General features: G+C 42.4%; 1 long non-coding RNA gene across 1 annotated transcript; it reads left to right on the top strand.

The window, feature by feature from the left end:
• The first annotated feature begins 7787 nt into the window (after window positions 1-7787).
• LOC133481350 (uncharacterized) lies at window positions 7788-20068 on the top strand. Its single transcript, XR_009789531.1, has 4 exons — window positions 7788-7927; window positions 11305-11436; window positions 19614-19694; window positions 19879-20068. It is a non-coding gene; the product is annotated as an uncharacterized LOC133481350 (long non-coding RNA).
• The last annotated feature ends 3460 nt before the right edge of the window (window positions 20069-23528 follow it).

The following is a 23528-nucleotide window of genomic DNA, read 5'->3' as shown; positions in this document are numbered from 1 at the left end:
CCGCTGATCCCAAGAAATCCGTTGTGTCAATGCTTCGAGAGAGTGAATAGAGACAGATTTATGAGATAGACATTTTTGTCTAAACTAATCCTTTTACTCCCTTGCAGAGATCACATCACCTTTGCTGACCCCTTCACTTTGATTCTTTTTCTTACCTCTTCAGACTCGATACTGATTTTCAGAGGCCTGACTGTACATATAGTAAATCTCTATAGCTTAATAAGCCCATGATAAGTAGTCATTCTCCTCTCCTCTGGGACTAAGTGTTTGAATTTCTGCCTCTGACCTTTCTTTGAGAAGCGGGGTTCTTCCCTGTGGAGAAGCTAGGCCCAAAGCTCCCATTCAGTGACCCATCCAAGAGAGCCGCTCCGAGCTGACAGGATCAGTAGAAGAAGCACGAAGCTCGGGGGAACAGAAAACTCTGCACATGTTCAGACTGCTGAGGAGGAACGAGACTCCCGTCCAACTCAAGTTCTCTCCTCTCTTTGCCTTCTGGGAGATTTTTACAGTAAACATGTCCAGTCGAACATGTATCTGTATACAATGAACCAAGCTTCTGGTAGATTTGTATTTTCCTATGCTGATGTCCACTGACAACCTGTACCAATGTAGGCGCTTACTGCATAGGAAAAACAACTATTGACATAATGTTTTAGACCAATTTCACAGCACAGCATACCTGGACATAGTCTGGCGCAAGACAAGTGAAAATATGTTTTGTTTTGGGTTTTTTCCCCCAGTGAGAACACATTATACAAAAAGGTAAAGGAGTGAGAGGAGTGACTGACATGAAATCAAGCAAAATGTTTGATGCCTTGCACTATATTGTTCTTATCTTTATTTATATACTGTATATAAGCAGCGTAAATATATGTGTATATGTATATATGTATATATATATACATATATATATATATCTGCCTCACAGTTCTGAAGACCCAGGTTCAAATCCGGCCTCGCCTGTGTGGAGTTTGCATGTTCTCCCCGTGCCTGTGTGGGTTTTCTCTGGATACTCCGGTTTCCTCCCACATCGCAAAAACTTGCATGGTAGGTTGATTGAAGACTCTAAATTGCCCATAGATGTGAATGTGAGTGCGAATGGTTGTCTGTTTCTACTGTATGTGCCCTGCGATTGGCTGGCGACCAGTTTAGGGCGTACCCCGCCTCTCGCCCGAAGATACCTGGGATAGGTAGGCTCCAGCACACCCGTGACCCTAATGAGGATAAACAGTATGGAAAAGGGATGGATGGATGGAAATTCAAATTTTTCTGGAAATAAATTTCTATAGGTTGGCAGCTCTGCAGTCATAGCCATATATGTAATTTTACTCGTAATTACCATAGTTTTATAATTAGTAATTGATGGGTTTGATTTATTTTCATATTTTAATTCATGCTTGCATGTTTGGTGTTGTATTATTTGTAAGAAAAGTACTTACAGATAAAGTTTGATTGATTGATTGATCGATAGTTTCTTTCACTGTTTCGGTTTTCACCCATGGATCCCTCAGATTTGGTTTCTGGTTTTCATTTTCAAATTTTCATTTTAGTGCATCACTACATAACATGCCCTTGTCGAAAGACGAAAAGCAAGCAGGCACTCACTAGAGCACAAACTACATTCACGGTGCAAAACCACAATGAAAACCGAAACCAACAGGCGGGTAAAACACAAAGACATCTATTATTATGGGGAAACACAAAAAACGTCTAAAATCACAATTGACATGTAATTACTGCGACTGTTGGCTACAACGTGCCGCTTGGCTTGCTGGGAAGTCCGGGTCCACTTCTCCCATCACGCAAAAGGCGGAATTAATGCGCTCAAGCTCAATATTGTAGCCCGATCGTTAATATGTTTTGTTGTGGTAAGGTTAAAAAAAACAACAACAGAACAAAGTTACCATCCACCTGGCGAAAGGCAATCAGAACCAAGAAACAATCACTACAAACAATAAAAGTAAGACTTTTGGTCAAAAGTTGTTGTTCGCCAACTTTATGAATTGTAATGCCTGTCAGGCCAGGCATTAATATCCACTTGAGTTGATCGCATTAGTTAACCTTATCAAGACACCAAATCAAGCAAGTCCGCAACATTAGCCTACTATAGTAAATATTATTTATCTCTTGTGTTGCTGAAATGTTGTGTATTCATCTCCAATGGTCTCTGTAGCCTTTAAAAATAAGAATATGTGATGCATAGAAGATTTCTACCTTCAGCTAATTTGCAGTCTTAGACGCTGGTGATGTGGAAAATTGCTTCATATATAATCATATAATATATCGGTTTATTAATTTTATATAACCTTAGAATATTTTATTGTTCCATAGCTCTTAGCACAGTACTTCTCTGTGTCCTCGCAAATGTGCTCAGGACTACTCCCTGTTTTTCTCTTCCTTTTTCAGCCTCTGCATGCACCCATTGCCATAAAGATAAGTTTGCAGCCGTACGAAGCTAATTGTGTGAGAGTTTTTGGGAATGCGAGGGTTGTCTTTCTTTTTTTCCTGTTGCTCTCACTTCTGTATAACAAAGGTGATTCTTTGCTCGCGCTTCAGTAAGGGGTAACAACTCCTTTTCCTCTCTTTATAAAAAAATCTTGTTTTTTTTCTTGTAATAAAAACGCACAAAGACAAGAATGCTTCCTTACTTATTCTGTCAGAAATGGATTTGCCAAAACACTGGTCAAGCTTTAGAATACAATGAAAGGATGTGCTGAATACAATAAAAACAAATAGTATTAATACAATAATAAATACCATGAATAAATGAATACATCCATCCATCCATTTTCTGAGCCGCTTCTCCTCACTAGGGTCGCGGGCGTGCTGGAGCCTATCCCAGCTGTCATCGGGCAGGAGGCGGGGTACACCCTGAACTGGTTGCCAGCCAATCGCAGGGCACATAGGAACAAACAACCATTGGCACTCACAGTCATGCCTACAGGCAATTTAGAGTCTCCAATTCATGCATGTTTTTGGGATGTGGGAGGAAACTGGAGTACCCGGAGAAAACCCACGCAGGCACGGGGAGAACATGCAAACTCCACACAGGCGGGGCCGGGGATTGAACCCGGGTCCTCAGAACTGTGAAGCTGACGCTCTAACCAGTCGGCCACCGTGTGAATACAGTGAAGCAATTTGGACAATAGTGTGTGTGTGTGTTTGTGTCTGTGTGTGCGGGCATGTTTAAAACTGTGCCCCTGACGGTATACAGGACACTTGAGTAATATCTTTTTAATGAGATTCAACTAACTATCAATGTTCAAACTGCAATGTAACTCAGTTGCAAATTATAGAAGTTGTGGTATTAGGTATACATATGTGTTTATATCATTTTTCTATACCAATTATCCTCTGTACACTCACAGAGGCTTCAACCTATCACTCTGATCAACTGTCCATTACAGGACTGACTGACGAGCATAAAGATACACACAGAGCATTTTCAAAATTGAACCAAACATACATGGTTTTGGGCTGTGGGATGGATGGATAGAACACACACAAGCACAGAACACAGATGTTCTCACCTATCTGTGCAGCTCTGGTGATGCACTCCAAACAGGTTTCCGGGGATGTCACTCTTGGTCCAGCTGAGCACTGTCACAGAGCCATCTTTTAATAATGGCACAGCAGTGGGTTGGCTCAGTATTGTGACCGCATAGCGTGAGGGACTAATTTTACATCTGGTCTCCAGGGAAACCGTTGACACTGACACTATAGAAAGTCTATAAGAGTATTTGTTGTCCAATCCTTTCAAAATTGGTCAACAGGAGATCATTTTCAATTGTCAATATAAATTAAGGCTACAAGACTTAACCCAACCTAAAAATAAGATGCAAAAATGAAGCCTTATGATTAATACTAAACTCTGACGAACAGTGATGCACACCAATAGACCGACCACATTCAATTTCACAGAGGAAAAGAAAAATGGGATGTTTGAGATCGAAAGACTAACTGCAAAAATAACCTGAAGGCATGACAATTCCATTTTTTATTTATATACGTATTGTGAAGCATTAATAATCAAGACAGACAAATGGATAAACATTTGTGGGTGTGGATAGCACTATTAGGTATGATGATAATTAAAGAAGAGAAGAAAGTAGTCATACTAAGAAAACAAAACAACATCAAACAAACAAATTACAAAACAAAATAAAGAACAAGAATAGGAGAAATAGAACGCTCCAATATTAAACAAGTTTGTAATGTTAAGAAAAGAGAGTGGTGAGTAATGTACTAATTAATTGAGTTGTAGGCCAGTGTCCCTCCCATGCTTGAATCGAGAGGAGGGGGAGGAGGGGTATTACAGAGACCAGAAACATATTGTATTTCACAACACGGACCCCACTGAGCTGTAGATGCTGTGTAGATACAACACCGCTGCCATGTAAATGTATACTTTTACCACAGCCATTTTGCCCTTCAGTGTATCCCATGCCCATTTTCACATGAAATGGAGGCAGTGACTCAGACCACCTCTCAGTTTGACTAATTTCAAGTGTCCTGTGTCTTGTTTTGCACACTGATAAAAGTAATTGAATCGTGTACACTGGTTGCACATGACTAAATCGTGGTAAACTGATGTAATTTTCCCCTTTTCTCGAAAATAATGAAGTAATATATATTAGTTTGACGCATTAATGATGTGCAACCAATGTAGATGTTCAAATCAGGTAAATTCAAAAGACATTTTTTTCAGCGCAGGTTAATTCATTGCCCATTCACATTTGATGTGGATTTTTTAAATATTGCATGACGGTTTTACAACAATAAAAAAAAAAAAAAAACATCAAAATTTAAATACTCAAATGGCAAATACTGCCTACCACCCAATTTGACACTTCCACTACCCATCGGGAATAATATTTATAAACTCAAAGGGAGAAGTGCAAAGCAAATTTTTCATCTTTTTTGAGCTTTCTCAAAACTAGAAGAATCATTGCTAAAGTTAGAACACAGAAAGACCTTGTCACTATCTTTCACTGCAGAACTAAGTTGAGTGACTGCATCAGGCATTAGGTGTATGCCACAGCAAAATTACATTGCTATCTGCAAAAATAGCCAATATCTATGTATTCATTTTCCAATAGAAAATTCCACCTTACGACCTTGGGCCAGAGGCAGGGTAGACCTTGGACCAGTCGCAAGGCAATCGCAACAAACATGCTGTATAGACAAACAACCATTCACACTCATATTCACACCTACAGTATGGACAATTTAGATTCTTCGACTAACCTACCATGAATATTTTTGGAATGAGGGAGGAAGCCAGAGAACTGTGAGAAAACTCATGCACAACGTGCAAACTGAGCTGAGATTCTAAATCAGAACCTCTCGACTGTGAGGCAAACATGCTAACCACTATTAACCGACATCCGATATTCTCCAAATAATTTCAATACAGTGTTACTCTTCTGAATATTTTATATCGGCAAACCGCTTTGAAAGTGAAAAAAAATCCCATAGAGACATTGCAGTTATGTGTTGTATTAAGAGTTCTAAAATTTTCAACCTTGTGTTAGGCTTGTATAGGCCCGATTTGTAATAGGTAATGTTTTTAAGAAGGAGACTGTGTGCGTGGGGGAGAGCAGCAGGCTGAACAGACAGTTTGTTGTTGTTATTTTGGCGTGGTTACTGTGTGCATTAAATAAATTGTTGAACGACCACCTCGCCAAGAAACTATAATAGTCTACTATAATACTCTGCGAGAGGCTTCAGTATGTCCCCACGAACTTCTGTATGGGCAGTGGGCGTGTGCAAGTGATTGACAGACTATTCGGTCACATCTCCTGTCACTACACTCTCTGATTGGCTATTCTTGTCCTACCAGTTGAAAATAATCATTTAAATTAAGTTAGAGGCATTAGATGGCACCAGAGAGGAGTGATTTTTCAAAAGAGCATTTTAACAATACTCTACTGTCATGTCATACAGACAGTTTTAACATATGACAAAAAATGTTGTTGTTGTTGTTGTTTTTTAAGCTTCAAACTCTACCTTTAATTTTGCAATATTTGTTCTGGTCTGGCATCAAATTAGGCTACTACAATGAGTTGAAACCCCTGTTTTATAGTGAAAGCACATCGATTGTAAACTCACTAATCGTGAGTAATCGTACTAAACCAATCGTGACTAATCATACTAAACGTCTGATTTGGGGTACGGGACTATTGTCAGTGGACACATCGTTAAGTGTGTTGTGCTTTTTTTTTTTTTGCCTGAGTACACCACACACAATAAGCATAGTGAGAACACCAAGTTTTAACGTCATCCATGAATTGCTGAAATGTTAACATTGTGAAGCTATCTAAAAGTTGTGTACTGGACTAAAGATGATAGCGTCTGCAATTGGGAACTGCACGAGTGTCTCATGTTGCTTTGCAATGTTGATTAGACACCAGCAGGCTCTCATTTGTGCTGCTCCACCCACAAGGCTGCTATCACTCTATTTTCAAGTCAACAGAGCCTTAACTTCTGACTGGGAAGTTTTCCAACTTTTTCCTACCTGCTTTGGAACATTTCATGGGGAATTCCAAGATTTACACATCGTATTTCTTCAGCAAGTTACAGAAATGCTGTACTTATTCTAATTTTAAAACTGGATAACAGTGGCGTTGCATATTTGATCATGTTCCCATTCTTCTATTTCCCATCTGTCTTCATTATCTGTCCCAAATTAATTTTTTTCATGAGTAACGCTTTTTTTGATTTACAGCTGATTGTTGATGAATTAAGGCTCTCTAGTGCTTTTTCATTATCCACGTTTGGATTTTGAGAAAAAATAACTGGGCTGAACTCTGCAGCAACCTCTCGTTTTATCACTGAATCATTCATTAGAAGAAAGAAGCAGTGGGAGGCTAAGCTGCATAGAAACCGAGTAACATTCGAGTGAAGCAGCCTTGGTGTATCAATAGGGCTTCGTTTCTTGACAGCCAACTGAAAGAAACATCAGGATGAAAGATGTGCTTGAACATAAATGAGGATTGAGTGCAGAAAGCTAATGACAGCGAAGATGGGTGGTACAAATATGATGAGGGGATCGAAATAGGGTAGGGTTATGTTTTTGTTTTTGGTTAATTGGACATTATTTGAATTTTATTTTTTTGTGTGCTACTAGTCATAGTTAAAAGTATGCTTGGTGTTGTTTTTAAGCAGTTTGTTGTGTCTCATCTATCTTCAGTCTATTGTTAGACAAACGTAATGTGTCCCCATCTCTGTTCATTAACTCCTGGGCGACTGCTGTTTACTGTATTTCATTATCAGTCATCTAAAGTCCTCAAGGGGGGCATTCCATCTGCTGTGGGCTTAGACATCTGTGATCATTCCATTGAGTCAACAGGCACTGATTATGCTGGCAACCTAAGATAACATGCAAATTTCAGCACCAATGTCACAATCATCCGCTGAGCGGTCCTGCTCGTTGTGGACATGAAGCTGTCACAACCCAATGTTAACAAAGAGGCATCTAACCCAGCCCTGTCCTGCAAATAATTGGTAAATACTGTTTATCATCTGCTCAAAACTGTAAATATTCTAGACCACGTTCAGGGTCAACATAGGCAACATAGGCGGTCGCCTAGGGCGCCATCTGCTGGAGGGGCCCACTGCCAGCGCCCTCCTCCTCAGGAAAAATATTTCAATAAAATCATAAAATAATGTGTGACGCCCACTGTCGACCCCTTTACGTTTCTGTCTTGAAAATAACAAATACAATTACAAAATAAAGTGAAGTAACTGTTTGTCACTTGGCAAGTCACGTCACATGACGTGGGGGACGCATCTCAAGTCAGTGAACGAGCAATCAGTCAGAACAGGACAGGTGATTTTATTGACAATTTTTTTTCCCATCATGAAAAGGACAGTTAAGCCCGCAAAAGAGGAAAAGCGGAGGAGGAAAAGAAGTCAAAATATAAAGGTAACGTTATGTGAACATATTTTTAAAATATCGTTTTGTGTAAAGAACATGTTTTACGTAGCTAGCTTGAAATAAAGTAAGCATTAGCTTAACAAACTGATGTCGGGTGACCAGACGTCCTCTTTCAGCCGGACATGTCCTCTTTTTGAGACCTTCTGTACCGCTTCTCCTCACTAGGGTCAGGGCATGCTGGAGCCTATCGCAGCTATCTTAGGGTGAGAGGCGGGGTACACCCTGAACTGGTCGCCAGCCAATCGCAGGGCACATATAAACAAATAGCCATTCGCGCACACATTCACACCTACGGGCAATTTAGAGTCTTCAATCAACCGGAGTGCCCGCAGAAACCCCACACAGGCACGGGGAGAACATGCAAACTCCACGCAGTCGGGGTGGATTTGAACCCCGGTCCTCAGAACTGTGAGGCAGATGTGCTTAGTTTTCAGATGTGCTTTATAAATGTATAGAAAAATATGTCCTCCATTAAAGCTGACGTTACAAGATTATCTTTCATATGACTTTGATCCCTGCCAGCAGAAATTATGCAATTGTTGTCCAGTGCACAGAAATCTGAGATGATTGCAAGTGTAATGGGAACAAATCTCTCATATACTAATATCTCCTAAAGGTCCCATATTTTCGCTATTTAGACCTCCATAGAGTGACTCTCTAACATGGACTTGACTTGATTCTAAAAGTGTCAATTTCATTTTTAAAAGAAGAAAAGAAAAAAAAACACCTTAGTTTTGTCATACGAGTGTCTTGAAAAGGCTTTTGGTCGCCTCTGTGCAAAAGACTCACTTGTTAGAGCACACCTGTTTGTTATGTTAGCTCAGAAGCAGAAAGGGAAGGCGGAGATCTTCACAAGAAACCTAGCTAAGCTTGGCAAATTCGAATGACCTGATTTTTCAGGCCTCTCGACAGAAAAACGTCTCAAACTCAGAAATGCGTGGACAATTTTAATTCATATTTCACATGTTTACTGAGACTAAACAGAGACAATATTACATCCCAAATACTAGCGAAAGTTGGTTTGGCAAAATATGTCCCCTTTAAGACTGCCAGGTGTCTTCTGAATTAACCTCCATTTAAATCTACCAAAGAAAACATGGAAAAATATCTATTGTATCTAAATAAAGATGTGTACAGTAAAATATCACCACCTTGACACAATTGGCTTAACTGTAGATCTGAGTCTTCTTGCCATTATCTTTTCTCAATTCATAAATGTGATCAGCAATTGTTACTGTAGCGCATTAAAACACATTTTGCTTGGGTTGTACTTATAGTAGTGATTTAATTGTTCATTCAGACTATCACTTTTTTTCCCTCAAGATCATTTGTGAGACTCAGCAAGCCACTACAGTTCCATCTTGTCCACTAGCAATACTATTTATTTCCCCAAGAGGCCAAAAAGAATTTCGACCTTGACCAGACACTCTACAGAAGAAACTAATTTCAGCCTCTTCTCAGGCGACAGTGTTTTCTCCATGTTGGTGGACGCTTCGTTTTCCAAAATCAATAGAGAAGACCACAGTTTCTCTCAATTTATTGAGCCCAGAGTCTGTTTTTTTTTTAGACAGCTAGTTAAATATCTACTTAAAATGTTTGCAGTGGGGAATGGTTGAGATTTTATGTGACCAAATCCATGTCAAGAATCATAAAAGGCAGCTATAAAATAGTTCATCCATCCATTTATACCGCTTGTCCTCATTAAAATGAGCTGGAGCCTGTCCCAGCTGACTGGGCAAGCCAATCACGGGGCAAATATAAACTAACATTGTTCATACTCACATTCACACCTTTGGGCAATTTAGTCTTCAATTAACCTAACAAGCATGCATGTTTTTGGGATGTGGGAGGGAGCAAGAGTGTACATAGAGAAAACACAAGCTCGAGAACAACATGCATGGAGCCAGGATTTGAACCAAAAACCTCACAACTGTGAGGCAGACATGCTAACCCAGAGTACACAGTGCTGCCCACCATAGTTTGTAAATTGCTAAACACTTTTAACACATTCACTCCCATTGACGGCTTTAGAAGTCAAATATCCATGTTAACTGGGAAGGCTGGCAGTGAATGAGTTAACATATCTGTGTGAATAGGTACAGCTAAAAACAATGCAGAGTATATACAGTAGCGAAACCTGATGTGCACTTTCAAATACATTAACAGTGTGAGGGTTCGATAGCAGGCATTGCTATCTATCCAATCATGTTCTATTCCACTTATCCTTACAAGGGTCGCAGGTAGCTGGTATACCATCTGACTTTGGGGGAGATGCCGGGGTACACCCTGAACTTGTTGCCAGCCAATCGCAGGGCACATACAAACAAAAAACATTTACACGCCACAATCTCAATAACACCGATGGGCCTTCTAAGTCTTCAGTTAACCTAACAGACGGGTTTGAGGAATGCGAGAGGAAGCCGGAGTACCCAAAGAAAACAGGGAGAACATGCAAATGTCAAACAAGAAGGACAGAGACTGGGTTTGACCCGCGAACCTCAGAACTGTGAGGCAGATGTGCTAGACACTGGATCACAAAGCCGCCCCAGGCATTGCTATCCATTCTTTTATTTTTTTCTTGGGTATTCAATCGGAGCCCCGCAGATGAGCAAAATAGCTTCTGGTCCCAACAAATAAAATAAAATTGTAAAGCCTTTCGTGTCTAGCATACCCAATTAAGGGGGGGTTCAGTTTTAAATATTCTCTCTGGTTGTAGGCTTGTCATTATTTTCTTAAGGATCACTTCTGCCCTCTAGTGGAGGAATGTGTAAATTATGGAAACATGTCTCCAAGAGTGCATGGTAGTGAATGAATGTTGTTGAAGGTTTTTTTTGCTGGTGAGTCGTTCTTTGCTTGAAAGCATTTCAGTTCATTTTTATGGCTCATTATTGTGTTCTGTAGTTGTGTGAGACATTTTTACATATGTAATATAGATGTGTGTTATCGCTACCATTACTGGTGTATGATGTATGTGTAGGTCTACACTTTTATAGGTATATCCATGCATTTAGGATGGCAGCTCCCTAAGGGGATGGAATAGATTTATTGGAGTGTGTGTAGCCAAACGGGATTTCAATTTGACTGTTTTTCTTCAGCCTCTCTTTGACCAACACACAAAAAGTAGACATGGGTACAGAAAGAGATTTTGTTTTAATTTCACTATGTGATGGGAGGGATGGGTTCCTGTATATTCTTGCTATTTTAATTTTCTGTTTTTATCTCTGTAAAGTACTTTGTGTCGCATTTCAATGAATGAAAATGCTACATAAATAAACTTCATTAGAGTTCCTTTATGACCTTAATATTTTTCTCTTCCTTAAAATGTGTGAAATTTTAGAGTTCTTCTTTTCCTTTTCACTTCACAGATCCCCCACCTCACCTGAGTGCAGCTGCCCACTCTCGAGTCCAATTACACCAGTCTATTTGGGCTGGGGTGAAGCTGAGCACGTCCTCTTTCTCTCATTGGCATGTGAGTGTCCGTGTGTTCCTGTAGCTAAGTAAGTGATGGTTCTTCTTACATGTTTGGACTGGCAGCCAACTCATTTTTATTTGTTAAGGCATGGGAAGCACATCTGCCTCACAGTTCTGAGGTTCTGGATTCGATTCTCAGTTCGGTTGGTCTTCCTGTGTGAGTTTGCATGTGCTCCATTGTGTTTGTGTTGTTTTTTTCTGGGTACTCTTGCTTCTTCCCAAATCCCCGAAACATGCATTTTAGATTAATTAATGAACGAATTGCCCATAGGTGTGAATGATAGTGTGAATGGGTAATTATCATCCATCCATCCATCCATTTTCTGAGCCGCTTCTCCTCACTAGGGTCGCGGGCGTGCTGGAGCCTATCCCAGCTGTCATCGGGCAGAAGGCGGGGTACACCCTGAACTGGTTGCCAGCCAATCGCAGGGCACATAGGAACAAACAACCATTTGCACTCACAGTCATGCCTACGGGCAATTTAGAGTATCCAATTAATGCATGTTTTTGGGATGTGGGAGGAAACCGGAGTGCCCGGAGAAAACCCACGCAGGCACGGGGAGAACATGCAAACTCCACACAGGCAGGGCCGGGGATTGAACCCGGGTCCTCAGAACTGTGAGGCTGACGCTCTAACCAGTCGGCCGCCGGCTAATTATCAAATGTCTCTAAAAGATTATCCTGAGCGATTATCCTAAAGTGGGGTGTTGTGAGTGATTGTTTTCTTGCCTGATCTTCTCGGGAAACAGCCGGGGCCGATTATCGTAAATGTTAAACCTGTTCATTATTAACCGATGTTACGTTCCGGGGCTAAGGGAAACCCAGAACCTACCCTGATCTTGTTCTTACCGTCTTCCCACTCCCAAGTAAGGCCAGAGCCACCGAGTCATACGGTTTACAATGTCTATTAAAACTTCAGAGGGAGAAATATGCCAACACAACAAACCAAATGGAACTAAACAACCCTGTCTGTCTGTTCTCAAAACTAAAATGAATAAAATGAAAGACACAATCTCACTCCAGGAGAAAAAGGGATTAACAAAAAACGGCTTCTCCCTCCTACCAATAAACAATGGAACTGATATTTACAAAACTGGTGGCTGGCCAAGTTGGGAGAGGAAGATCAGGAAACCTGCTGTACTGCAACCACCTGCTGGTTCAAAAGACCTCTGGTCCCTCCTCTGGCCAATCACCTGGTGGCAATCAAGTTAATGTAGTCAATCAGGAGGTCCCACCTGTTCACAAACAGGCCACACATATCCCTGCACCCACATTCACACCAAAGGGGAACAATCTCCCAAGCAAGAACAGTCATGAGCAAAACAACATAAAACCGCCAAACATGATCGTAACATCGCAAATACTTATACTGTACGAGGGGTCAACGCTGAGGTTAGCCAATTCATAGAGTCCGTGATGACGGGAAATTGAACAATCGCCAATTAGGATCCACTTCTGGTTCATGGGAGGAGACTCATGAATGTCAGTCCAGATATCATTATGTGTATGATGTGCTATGTTAGTCATCTCGAGTACACAAAAGACGACAAGCTAGAGAACAACACATGCTGATTATTTCCTCGTCTTTGGGGGTCTCTCACATTTTTTAAATCGATTAAGATCTTTAAAATCGGTAGGTGTGTACGTTGTACTTTGCAAAACGCACTCAACAAGCTATCAACAAATTTAAAGGCAAGGGTTTGCAAATTATCTGTCGTTCCCAATCGGCATATTTATTGGAAAAGTTGTTAAAAAGCAGGCATCAATGCACTAATACACTTGAATATGGCTACTATCAATGGTCGATTGTTTTATCATATATTATTATATGAGTGTGACTCTGCCTGTGTTACATTGTGTTTGCGCTCTTTAGAATTTTACCCATTCAGCACCTTTGGAGGTCACTGCTTCGTTAGGGCATTTGTACGTGGTGAAGATACATTAAATATGAAATAGTAGCTAGTGTTTTGTGTGACTGGGTTTCTGTTGATTGATGTCTGTGCTGTCATGAATGTATTTTATGTGCCCTGGTAATACTCTAACATCTGGCTGTGGTGGAGCTCACCACTCAACTTTTTTTTTTTTTTATCACAATCCATCCATTTTCGATACTGCCTCTGCTCGTTTGGGTTGCTGATATTTTCATTAAAAATGTTTAATGAGTTATTATAGTCACTCATATTCATGAGTTTTAAATCCTGAACTCTATCACATAAACATCTATGTTAGGAATGAATAATGAAGATCTGTTGCATTGAACACCGCTATCATTGCCTTACAGAAATGGCTCAATAAATGAGCTGATTCCATCCATCCATCCATCCATTTTCTGACCCGCTTCTCCTCACTAGGGTCGCGGGCGTGCTGGAGCCTATCCCAGCTGTCATCGGGCAGGAGGCGGGGTACATCCTGAACTGGTTGCCAGCCAATCGCAGGGCACATCGAAACAAACAACCATTCGCACTCACAGTCATGCCTACGGGCAATTTAGAGTCTCCAATTAATGCATGTTTTTGGGATGTGGGAGGAAACCGGAGTGCCCGGAGAAAACCCACGCAGGCACGGGGAGAACATGCAAACTCCACACAGACGGGGCCGGGGATTGAACCCGGGTCCTCTGAACTGTGAGGCTGACGCTCTAACCAGTCGCCCACCGTGTCGCCTGAGCTGATTCCATGATGCAAAAAAATGGTCAGGAATGTTATTGCTTAGTTTTACAATATTTAAGTAGTTTTATGTAATAATTTAACATTAAAGTCCCTGTAAAATGAAAATATATCTTGTAATTTTGACACTCCACAGAAAAGAGTGTTTTTAACAACCCTGCCAAATTTTTAATGATAAAAGTAGAAAACAATATAATAAGCTTGGTTGCTGGCACGGGAGCGTTATTAGGATTCCCACATAGTTTCTAGGCAGGGAAACATGGAAGGTGGGGTGGACGTTCATGGAAGCCGGTAGGATCAGACAGACAGAGAAAGGGTTGATCACCCTTGAGATTTTGAAGGCCCCCACAAACCGGGGGGCAAGCTTACGTGACTCCGTTTGCAAGGGAAGGTCCCGGGACAACAGCCACACCATCTGTCCGACCCGATACTCGTGGGCGGGGGATCGGTGGTGGTCAGCCAGCCGCTTATTCCTTTCTGCTGAGCGCTTGAGGGCCACTCTGATGATTTCCCATACTGCCTTTACTCTGTGGAGATGATCCTTAACTGCAGGGACAGCCACTTCCACCTCCTGGTCAAGGAACAAGTGAGGCTGGAAACCATAACATGCCATGAAGGGGGACATACCTGTTGCAGAGCAGGTGAGGGAATTATGGGCATATTCTACCCAGGAGAGGAAAGTGCTCCAAGAAACCAGATGGTGTGCGGCGACACAGCGTAAAGCGGCTACCAAGTCCTGTTTGACACCTTCCGTTTGTCCATTGGTCTGGGAATGGTACCCCGAGGAGAGGCTGGCTGCTGCACCCACCGCCTTACAAAACTCTCTCCAGTCTTGGTAGGATAATTGTGGACCATGATCTGAAACAATATCTTGAGGGATTCCGTGAAGCTTGAATACATGGTTAACGAGAAGGTTGGCGGTTTCAAGGGCTGAAGGTAACTTGGAAAGGGGCACATAATGACCGACTTGGAGAAGCGATCAACTATAGTGAGAATAACAGTATTACGTTCCGATGGCGGCAACCCGGATACAAAATCCACAGTGATATGAGACCAAGGAGGGCTAGGAATGGGAAGGGGAAGCAGCAGAGCAGCAGGAGGTTGATGGGAGGTTTTTCCTCGGGCACAGATGCTCTGCTATCCTGGGCTATGCCGGGGCACCAGAAACGGCGGCGAAGAAAATCTAGGGTTGTATGAACTCCGGGATGACAAGCTAATTTGGAGGAATGCCCCCATTGGAGGACTTCAGAATGAGCTGAGAGGGGATCAAACAATCGGTTTGGGGGGGCGTTTCCTGGACCTGGGTCCTCTTTCTGGGCCTCTCTGACCAGAGACTCAATGTTCCAGGTCGCGGCTCACACAACACAGGCATGGGGGAGATTCAGTTCCGATTCCTCCGTAGTCAAGGGTGAAGAGTGGAGAGCATCGGGCTTAACGTCACAGGAACCTGGGCGGTAAGACAGGGAAAAGTTAAACTTGCTGAGGAACACAGACCAATGGGTTTGATGGGGGTCGAGACGTCGAGCGGAGTGGCGATACGAGAGCTTCTTGTGATCGGTCCAGATGAGGAAGGGGGATTTCCGAGCCCTCCAGCCAGTGCCTCCATTCCTGAAGTGCCAGAACCACTGCTAGCAACTCACGATTTCCCACATCGTAATTTATTTCTGATGGACTGAGTCGGCGAGAGAAAAAGGCACAGGGATGCAACTTCTGCGTTCTGGGGTTACGTTGGGACAAAATAGCTCCTGCGCCGGTGTCCGACGCATCCACCTCCACCTCAAATTGGAGGGAAGGATCAGGGTGCTTCAAGATTGGAGCACTCGTGAAGAGGGACTTAAGCATGGAGAAAGCCCTGTCGGCATCTTGAGTCCAGCAGAAATGGGATTTGGTGGAGGTAAGTCGAGTCAAAGGGATAGCAACCTTACTGTAGTCTGTTGAAATGATGGTAAAAAATTGGGGAAGCCTAGGAACTATTGGAGCTACTTACAGTTGCTAGGGGTTGGCCAATTGACTACTGCCTCGATCTTGATTGGGTCAGGCTTCAGTTGACCTTTGGCAAGGATGTAGCCCAGGAAGCTCACAGAGGGGACATGGAACTCACATTTTTCCGGCATGACATACAACTTGTTCTCCAGGAGCCTCTGCAGAACCAATCTCACATGGTGATGGTGCTCCCCAAAAGAACGTGAAAAAACAAGAATGTCATCAAGGTAGATGAAAACGAAGCGGTTGAGCACATCTCGGACGAGATCATTCATGAGACGTTGGAAAACTGCAGCGGCGTTGATGAGACCAAAGGGCATGACCAAATATTCAAAATTACCGAGGGGAGTGTTGAAAGCTGTTTTCCACTCGTCACCTTCGCGGATATGGATAAGGTGATAAGATTTTCTGAGGTCTAATTTGGTGAAAATTGTATTGTGACTGAAGGGCTCAAATGAGGGCTCTATTAGAGGCAGTGGGTACTTGTCTTTAACAGTTATCTTGTTAAGAGCCTTAAAGTCTATACAGGGGCAGAGTGTGTTGTCCTTCCCCACAAAGAAGAATCCTGTTCCTACGGGCGAGGAGGAGCGGCGGATAAGGCCAGAAGCCAACGACTGAAATGTAGGTTTCCATGGCCTCTCTTTCAGGTCGAGACAGATTGTGCAATTTGCTGGTGGGGGAGGGCGGTGAGGGGGCAAGGCACGAGCCAGTTCTTTACTGAAAACTGTGGCTAAATCGTGATACATTGAGGGCACTTTAATGAGGTCAGGGGGTTCTGGGTTAGCGAGTGACTTCTTGAATGAATCTACTCGTTAGTTAGTGCAGAACCGAGGCATACTGAATGACAGTGAGTGCTCCACCCCAAGATCTTGCCCAATGACCAGTCAATTAGCGGATTGTGGAGCTTTAACCAAGGGAGACAAGAATAGTGTGACACAAGGGGGAGATGATGACGAACAGTTGGATGGATTCATGATGGTTTCCTGAGGTGGTGAGCACAAGGGGAATAGTGAGGTCAGTCACTTGAAAAATTGTGCTCCCATCTAGAGCTTGTATGACTTTCGGGACAGTTAGTGGCTCAAGGGGGATTTTGCGAGAAAGTCTTGGTCAAAGTAATCCTTAGCTCCTGAATCAACAAGAATGTGAAAAGGCATGACATTCTAACTGTAATTTAGGCTGGCTGACAGAGTGAAACAGGAAAAGCGGGGGGGGGGGAATAAGATTGGCTCACCAGAGTGCTCTTCTCCCCTGATGAGCCAGTCTTTTGGCCGCACTGGACAGGTGACCGCCAGGTGTCCAGCTTGTCCCCATTAAAAGCACAATCTGTTGTCCATGTGCCGCTGCCGTTCTGCGGGGGTTAGACGTGTGCGGCTGAGCTACATCGGTGGTCTGCCCAACGGGGCTATCGAGAGGACCTGGGGACGGAGCCAGTCGATGGCTTCTTCATGCTCTCTCTCTTCTTCGTTCTCTGAGGTGATTTTCAAGTTTTATTGTCAAGGAAATCAAACCTTCCAGAGAGGAAGGCTCATCTCGGGTTGCCAACTCATCCTTAATTTCCTCCGACAAATTCCTAGAAAACAGAGCAATTAAGGCAGATTCGTCCCGTCCGCATTCAGCAGCCAATATCCTGAATTCAATGGAATAATTAGCTACTGATTGAGAACCCTGTACCAGTGAAAAAAGTCTATTCCTGGCCTCTCTTCCCTCCACAGGGTGGTCAAAAACCTTTCGCAGCTCCAACGAAAAAGTATCAAATGAACATAAAATGGGAGACCCGATCTCCCAAAGAGCGGTAGCCCACTGGCCCGCTTTACCTCGTAATAGATTAACACAAAAGGCTATCTTGGCCGCATCGGAAGAATAACTAGAGGGTTGTAAATCAAAAACCAACTGAGAGTTAAGCAAAAAACGATTGTACGAACCTAATTCTCCAGAATAACATTCTGGTGTTGGAACAAATGTTTCCCGAGAAGGAGGAGGAAGAGCAGACAACGTGAGCGTGGGGACAGAAGGGACTTGGTCGGCACTGGCTTGGTTCGTTTGGGCGAGCTGGGTATTAATCTGTTGAACACTTAGTGAAAGAGTCTGTCGGGAGTCCATTACCACTTGGAGGAGCTGGTCGTGTTTCCCAACCAAAACTCCTTGGGTGCTCAGGGCTTCCTTTACATGGCTAGGTTTTGCTGGATCCATACTATTTGGCCAGATGATTCTGTTACGGGTGTGTTTAGTGCTGCAGATGTGGACCCAAAAGCGAACAGGAGACGTTTGGTTCGAGCAGTAATTCTCAACCAGTGTGCCGGGGCAGAATAGTGTGCCGTGAGCTCTTCAGGTGTGCCCTGGGAAATTATAAAAGTTTACGTAATTGCTCGAAAAATTATTTATTGACAAGAAATAATGTATCTTTGTTCATCTATTTATGCCAGTGAGGCATAAGTGATAGACAGACCAAATAAATGCTCTTCTAATAGATGGGAGGAAGTAAAAGTACATACAGTAATTAATGTATCCACTTTTTATGACCTTTTTGTTTGTTGGTGTGCCGTGAGATTTTTTTAATTGTAAAATATGTGCCTTGGTTCCATCAGGGTTGGAAATCACTGGGTTAGAGTGGATGTTTTGTTTAATATATCAGGGGAGATTACAAGTACAGGAAGTCCTCGAGTTACGACGTGCTCGACCTACGACGTTTCGACTTTACGACGCCCGTGCCTCGTCCACCATTTTCTCCCAGCACCATAGTGTTTCTGCTTAGCTAGTGCATAGTGCTTGTCTGTGTTTGTACGCCGGGATTATCTTTTCCTTTTTCGCCCTCCTTTTTTCACACTCTCAGCATCAATGGTAAGTACAGCATCTTATTTTTTTATTTTAATGTATTTTAGTTTCTTTATAAGAAGTGTTAAGCTTTCCTGCTACGGTCACCTGACCGTGGTCGGGAGACGCAGGGGTTAACTCCCCTCTCTCGTTGCACAGCTGAGCTGGGTGGCGGCAACAATAAAGGCACAAAGCACCGATTTGCTGCTTTAATGGCTTTATTAGCTCCTCTGCACATTCAACGTCAACGGGTCCTCTGCTAATCGCTACTCTTCCCCAGTCGCCGTCACTACACTTGCTACTGTACACATTCGCATCGGCGCACACTCCTTCCGACTTACGCGGAAATTCGTGTTACGTCGCCAGCGTAGGAACGGAACTCGTTCGTAAATCGAGGACTTCCTGTACAGAGTCACTGGGCGAGCATTGAGAATTGGGTGGGTTGCTGGGGCGAGGCAGGAAAGCTGATCACGAGGGCCAAGGGGATTCTTGGGTCGGTTTAGGAGAAAAGAGACTTGAGACAATGCGGAGCCAGGCTGGGCAAGGGACACGGTGACGAGACGTTTGAAAAGCACTGGTGGAGAAAAAAAACAGGGAATCAAAACCAGGAATTCTCAGACAACGGATTATACAGGAATCAGGGTTGGAGCCCGAAGTGCTGCTTGTAGAAACGGAAATCATCTGGCGCCTGCTCGTCAATCCGGCAGGATCATTAAACCCAGTTGATTGCAGATTGGTTTCAGGTGCGCAAGAATGAGGCTCTCTCCAGAAGCTGCCCAGCCCAGCCTGAAACAATAAAGCAAACTACAAGCAGTGTGGTGCAGGTAATGAGCCCACCAAAATAAGACAAAGCTGTGCACAATTAAGGACAAAAGCGCCATTTTTGTTTTAATTCCTCGTTAAGAAAAAGACCATTCAAGCAAGTTTTTCCTCATGAGACAAATTCCTTGTGTTTTTGACAAAGATTAGTCTGATTCTGATTTTTGTTTTTTTGGATTGATTTCTTAGGGACGACTTAGGGACGGTGGACGACTGGCTAGCACATCTGCCTCACAGTTCTGGGGACCGGGGTTCAAATCCTGGCCTCACCTGTGTGGAGTTTGCATGTTCTCTCCGTGCCTGCGTGGGTTTTCTCCGGGCACTCCGGTTTCCTCCCACATCCCAAAAACATGCATGGTAGGTTGATTACCCATAGGTGTGAATGTGAGTGCGGATGGTTATTTGTCAGATGTGCCCTGCGATTGGCTGGCGACCGGTTCAGGGTGTACCCCGCGTCCCGCCCGAAGATAGCTGAGATAGGCTCCAGCAGCCCGCGACCCTAGTGAGGATAAGCGGTAAAAGACAATGGATGGACGGATGGATTGATTTCTTTTTTTTTTATTATTGTAGAGTGAAAGTGACTGGGTGGCAACATGGGGGAAATGAAATGCCAGTATTTTGAGGGTAATAACCCGTCAGCAACATATGGAGAGAGAGAAAAAAGACTATAGTTAATTTTTGGAAAGATGAAATTAACTTTTTTTTAACTTCACGTAGAAAAAGAACTTTCCCAACACTGACGTTACTTACATACAGGGTGCTCAAACGTTTTGCTCAGTGTAGTCACTGTGTGTGCCAGTATACTACCATCTGATCCAACAACACTTTGAGTCATGTAGGTGAAAAACGTGGCAAATGTGGTCAGGGAGGAATAATGGGTTATGTACCCAAACAGCAGAGGGAGGGATACTCGAGTACTAAAATATTCAATAGTTGCAGTCCTGCATTCAGTTCCCCCATTATATTGTCCTATTTCAATTATTTAATAAAAACCCTGCTTCGGGTCCCTGTGCCATAAATATGCAAAAGATTGCTCATTAAAATAAGAAATGATTAGCAAAACTGCTCCTCAAAGAAAAAAAATATTTCGAGCTGTGCTCTCTCTCTCTCTCTCTCTCTCTCTCTCTCTCTCTCTCTCTCTCTCTCTCTCTCTCTCTCTCTCTCTCTCTCTCTCTCTCTCTATATATATATATATATCCATCCATCCATCCATTTTCCGTACCGTTTTGTCCTCACAAGGGTCGCGGGCGTGCTGGAGCCTATCCCAGCTATATATATATATATATATATATATATATATCATGGTAAAGCTATGGCTTAGTACTCCGTTGAGGTGGTGGAAATGCGGCGTATGAATTTTGGGGGGGGACGAGACAGGACGTGCGGCTAATTTGGTCTCATATGCGCCCTAATTTCTGAATGGTGCGGCAAAAACAAAACAGAGGGTGCTTTTAGGTACTGAAGGCCCTCGCACGTGATATACTGATGTCATGATCATACATAGACTTATTTGTGCACTGTTATGTTGTGTAACCTAACCTCAGTATTAAAATGTTCTGATAATCACGTAAGTGTGAAAACTACATGTCAGCCGCAAAACAGGATGTTTTGTCCCAAGAAGAGATAATGCTGTGACCTTGGATCCACCCTGCTCAAGCTTTAAACACCGCCCTGAACACTGTATATAATCTCGCACTAAACGCTGAGAAAGCGCACATTTGAGCACATTTTGTGCAGCTGCAGCCTTTGCCTGTAGAGCATTTGTACCCAGAATATTCTGCAATAAAAGATCTTAAAGAAGTTCATTTCCAGTCTCTGATTCGGACCCCAACATTCTCATCCTCCGAAATTCAACGAACACGCGAAGGACTGGCGGAAAGATACCATCCTTCAACAGTACCAAGTCATTTGAGGAAGAAAAACACATTTGCACGACTTGAAAGCACACACTTGAAAGCCATCGTGGTCGCTAAACTAATCGGAGATAGTGAAGGGTGGGGAACCTCCGTCTGATTGGCGGTATGCAAGTCTGTGTGCATGCACATGCGTGTGCGTTTGAAATGCGGGCGCTCGCATACATGAAGCTAATGACGGCGAGCCGGTAGCTGCACACTTACAGAAAATTGAGCGTCATTAATGGAATTAGTTCCAAAGCCTAACGACACCCCTACAATGTTGGAGCATTTTGGATTGAAGCCAGATAAACACGCTAACTAATCCCGTTAAAACCAACGCGCCGGTATGTCGAATTTGTATTTGTATGTCGCAACAAAGACAACACAATTTAAAGCCTCGAAGTGACAAAATCCGTTTTAAACACAATAATCCCAGCCAATTTCTTCAAATGGGAACAAAAAACACGGTGGGACATTTCCCGTTTCTCGTCATCTTGCAATTAGGGAACTCTTTGCTGAACAACGTAAATACTAAGGTGGCAGCGTATATGGTTCACGTATGCTCACATTATATACAGTACAGTGAGATGAAGCCATTGAACATGTTGACAAAGCAGCGTTTAATGAAAGGCTGCAGACTTTTGAAAAGTAGTACTAATCTTGAATGAAATCAGGTTGCTTTGATCTTCTTGTTGTGCTGTGATTAATGTTGCTACACTTTGCACGTTTTCTTAAGCAACTGGAAACTTGATTGGAAGTATATTGCCTGTTAAGGCATTAATGACTGTTTATACCTCTGTGCCAAATGTTTAATATTAGTTTTAGTGCAATTTTTGTGAACAGAGCCTGAGTCTGTTTTGTTTTTATTTTTTAACCAAGATATTTTATCTCTTGTTCTACATTACAATGTCAATGTTCGGCATTCTTAGAATTAGAATTAAAAATGAATTGTTCTTTAAAAGGATGTACTTGCATCATTGTGCCTTAATATCATTATATCAGTGGCATCAAAAACATTGTTACTTTCGTTTGTCGTGATATTTTTGAGTCAAATATATCGTCCTAAAAAATTTACTATCGTGATATGCCTAAATACATATAATATAGTAAGAGAGAGCAAGCGCAACGGATATTAAAAATATTGTACAAACAGCAATAAAAGATAGAGTAACAAATGTAATAAAAGCCTGCAATATAAGCGAAGCAAGAAGCGTGACGTAGCGGAGGATTACGATATCTGTATTGCAAGATGATAAATTGCAGGGACTCTTTGAGTCATCAAAGAGTGGATTAGTTCCGTCTCAAAGTACTCACTATGCGGCTCACAGATGCCAACAGGGGGCGCCTGAATAATAACGAGTTTGGGCAAAGTCGGTTTGTTCAGACGGATAAACTCTACATACTTCAAACATGTACCAAAAAACATTATGTTGAGAAATAAAGTTATATGGTGCATTGCCTAACCACCTTCGTGTTGTTTCAAATGTAAAATCTGAAATGTACCTCGTCCAACCCAAAGTACTCTAACATTCGTAACTTTCTCGAAGATATGTAGTGTTGCAGTAATCAGATATTTTTTTATATTTCTATAGCTTTTCATTCTGTAAATAATACTCATTTGATGCTGAACTTTGATGAGAATAGTACCATCTATGTATTTTGTTTGCACTATTGATCCCTGCAAATGATTACCAAGAAGGTAAAACAAACAAGACTTTACGGTTCCAAAATTGAGCAATTCCTAAAACACATATACAACGACTCAAATTGTATAAGCAGCGTTAAGGTGCTACTTTAAGTGTTTTATGTCATATTCTTTAATACTTTCCATTGTACTGTAGTGTAAATGTTTGTATGTCCATGTACAAACAGTATACAATGTCCTGGTGCTTAAAATGTTTTCACCATCAAATGTGTCATTTATCGTGGGATGTGTCGTGTGTG

Source organism: Phyllopteryx taeniolatus, chromosome 7, assembly GCF_024500385.1.
Source record: "Phyllopteryx taeniolatus isolate TA_2022b chromosome 7, UOR_Ptae_1.2, whole genome shotgun sequence".
Classification (NCBI taxonomy): domain Eukaryota; kingdom Metazoa; phylum Chordata; class Actinopteri; order Syngnathiformes; family Syngnathidae; genus Phyllopteryx; species Phyllopteryx taeniolatus.
Note: the sequence above shows the minus strand (reverse complement) of the source record. Positions and strands in the feature narration are given on the sequence as shown.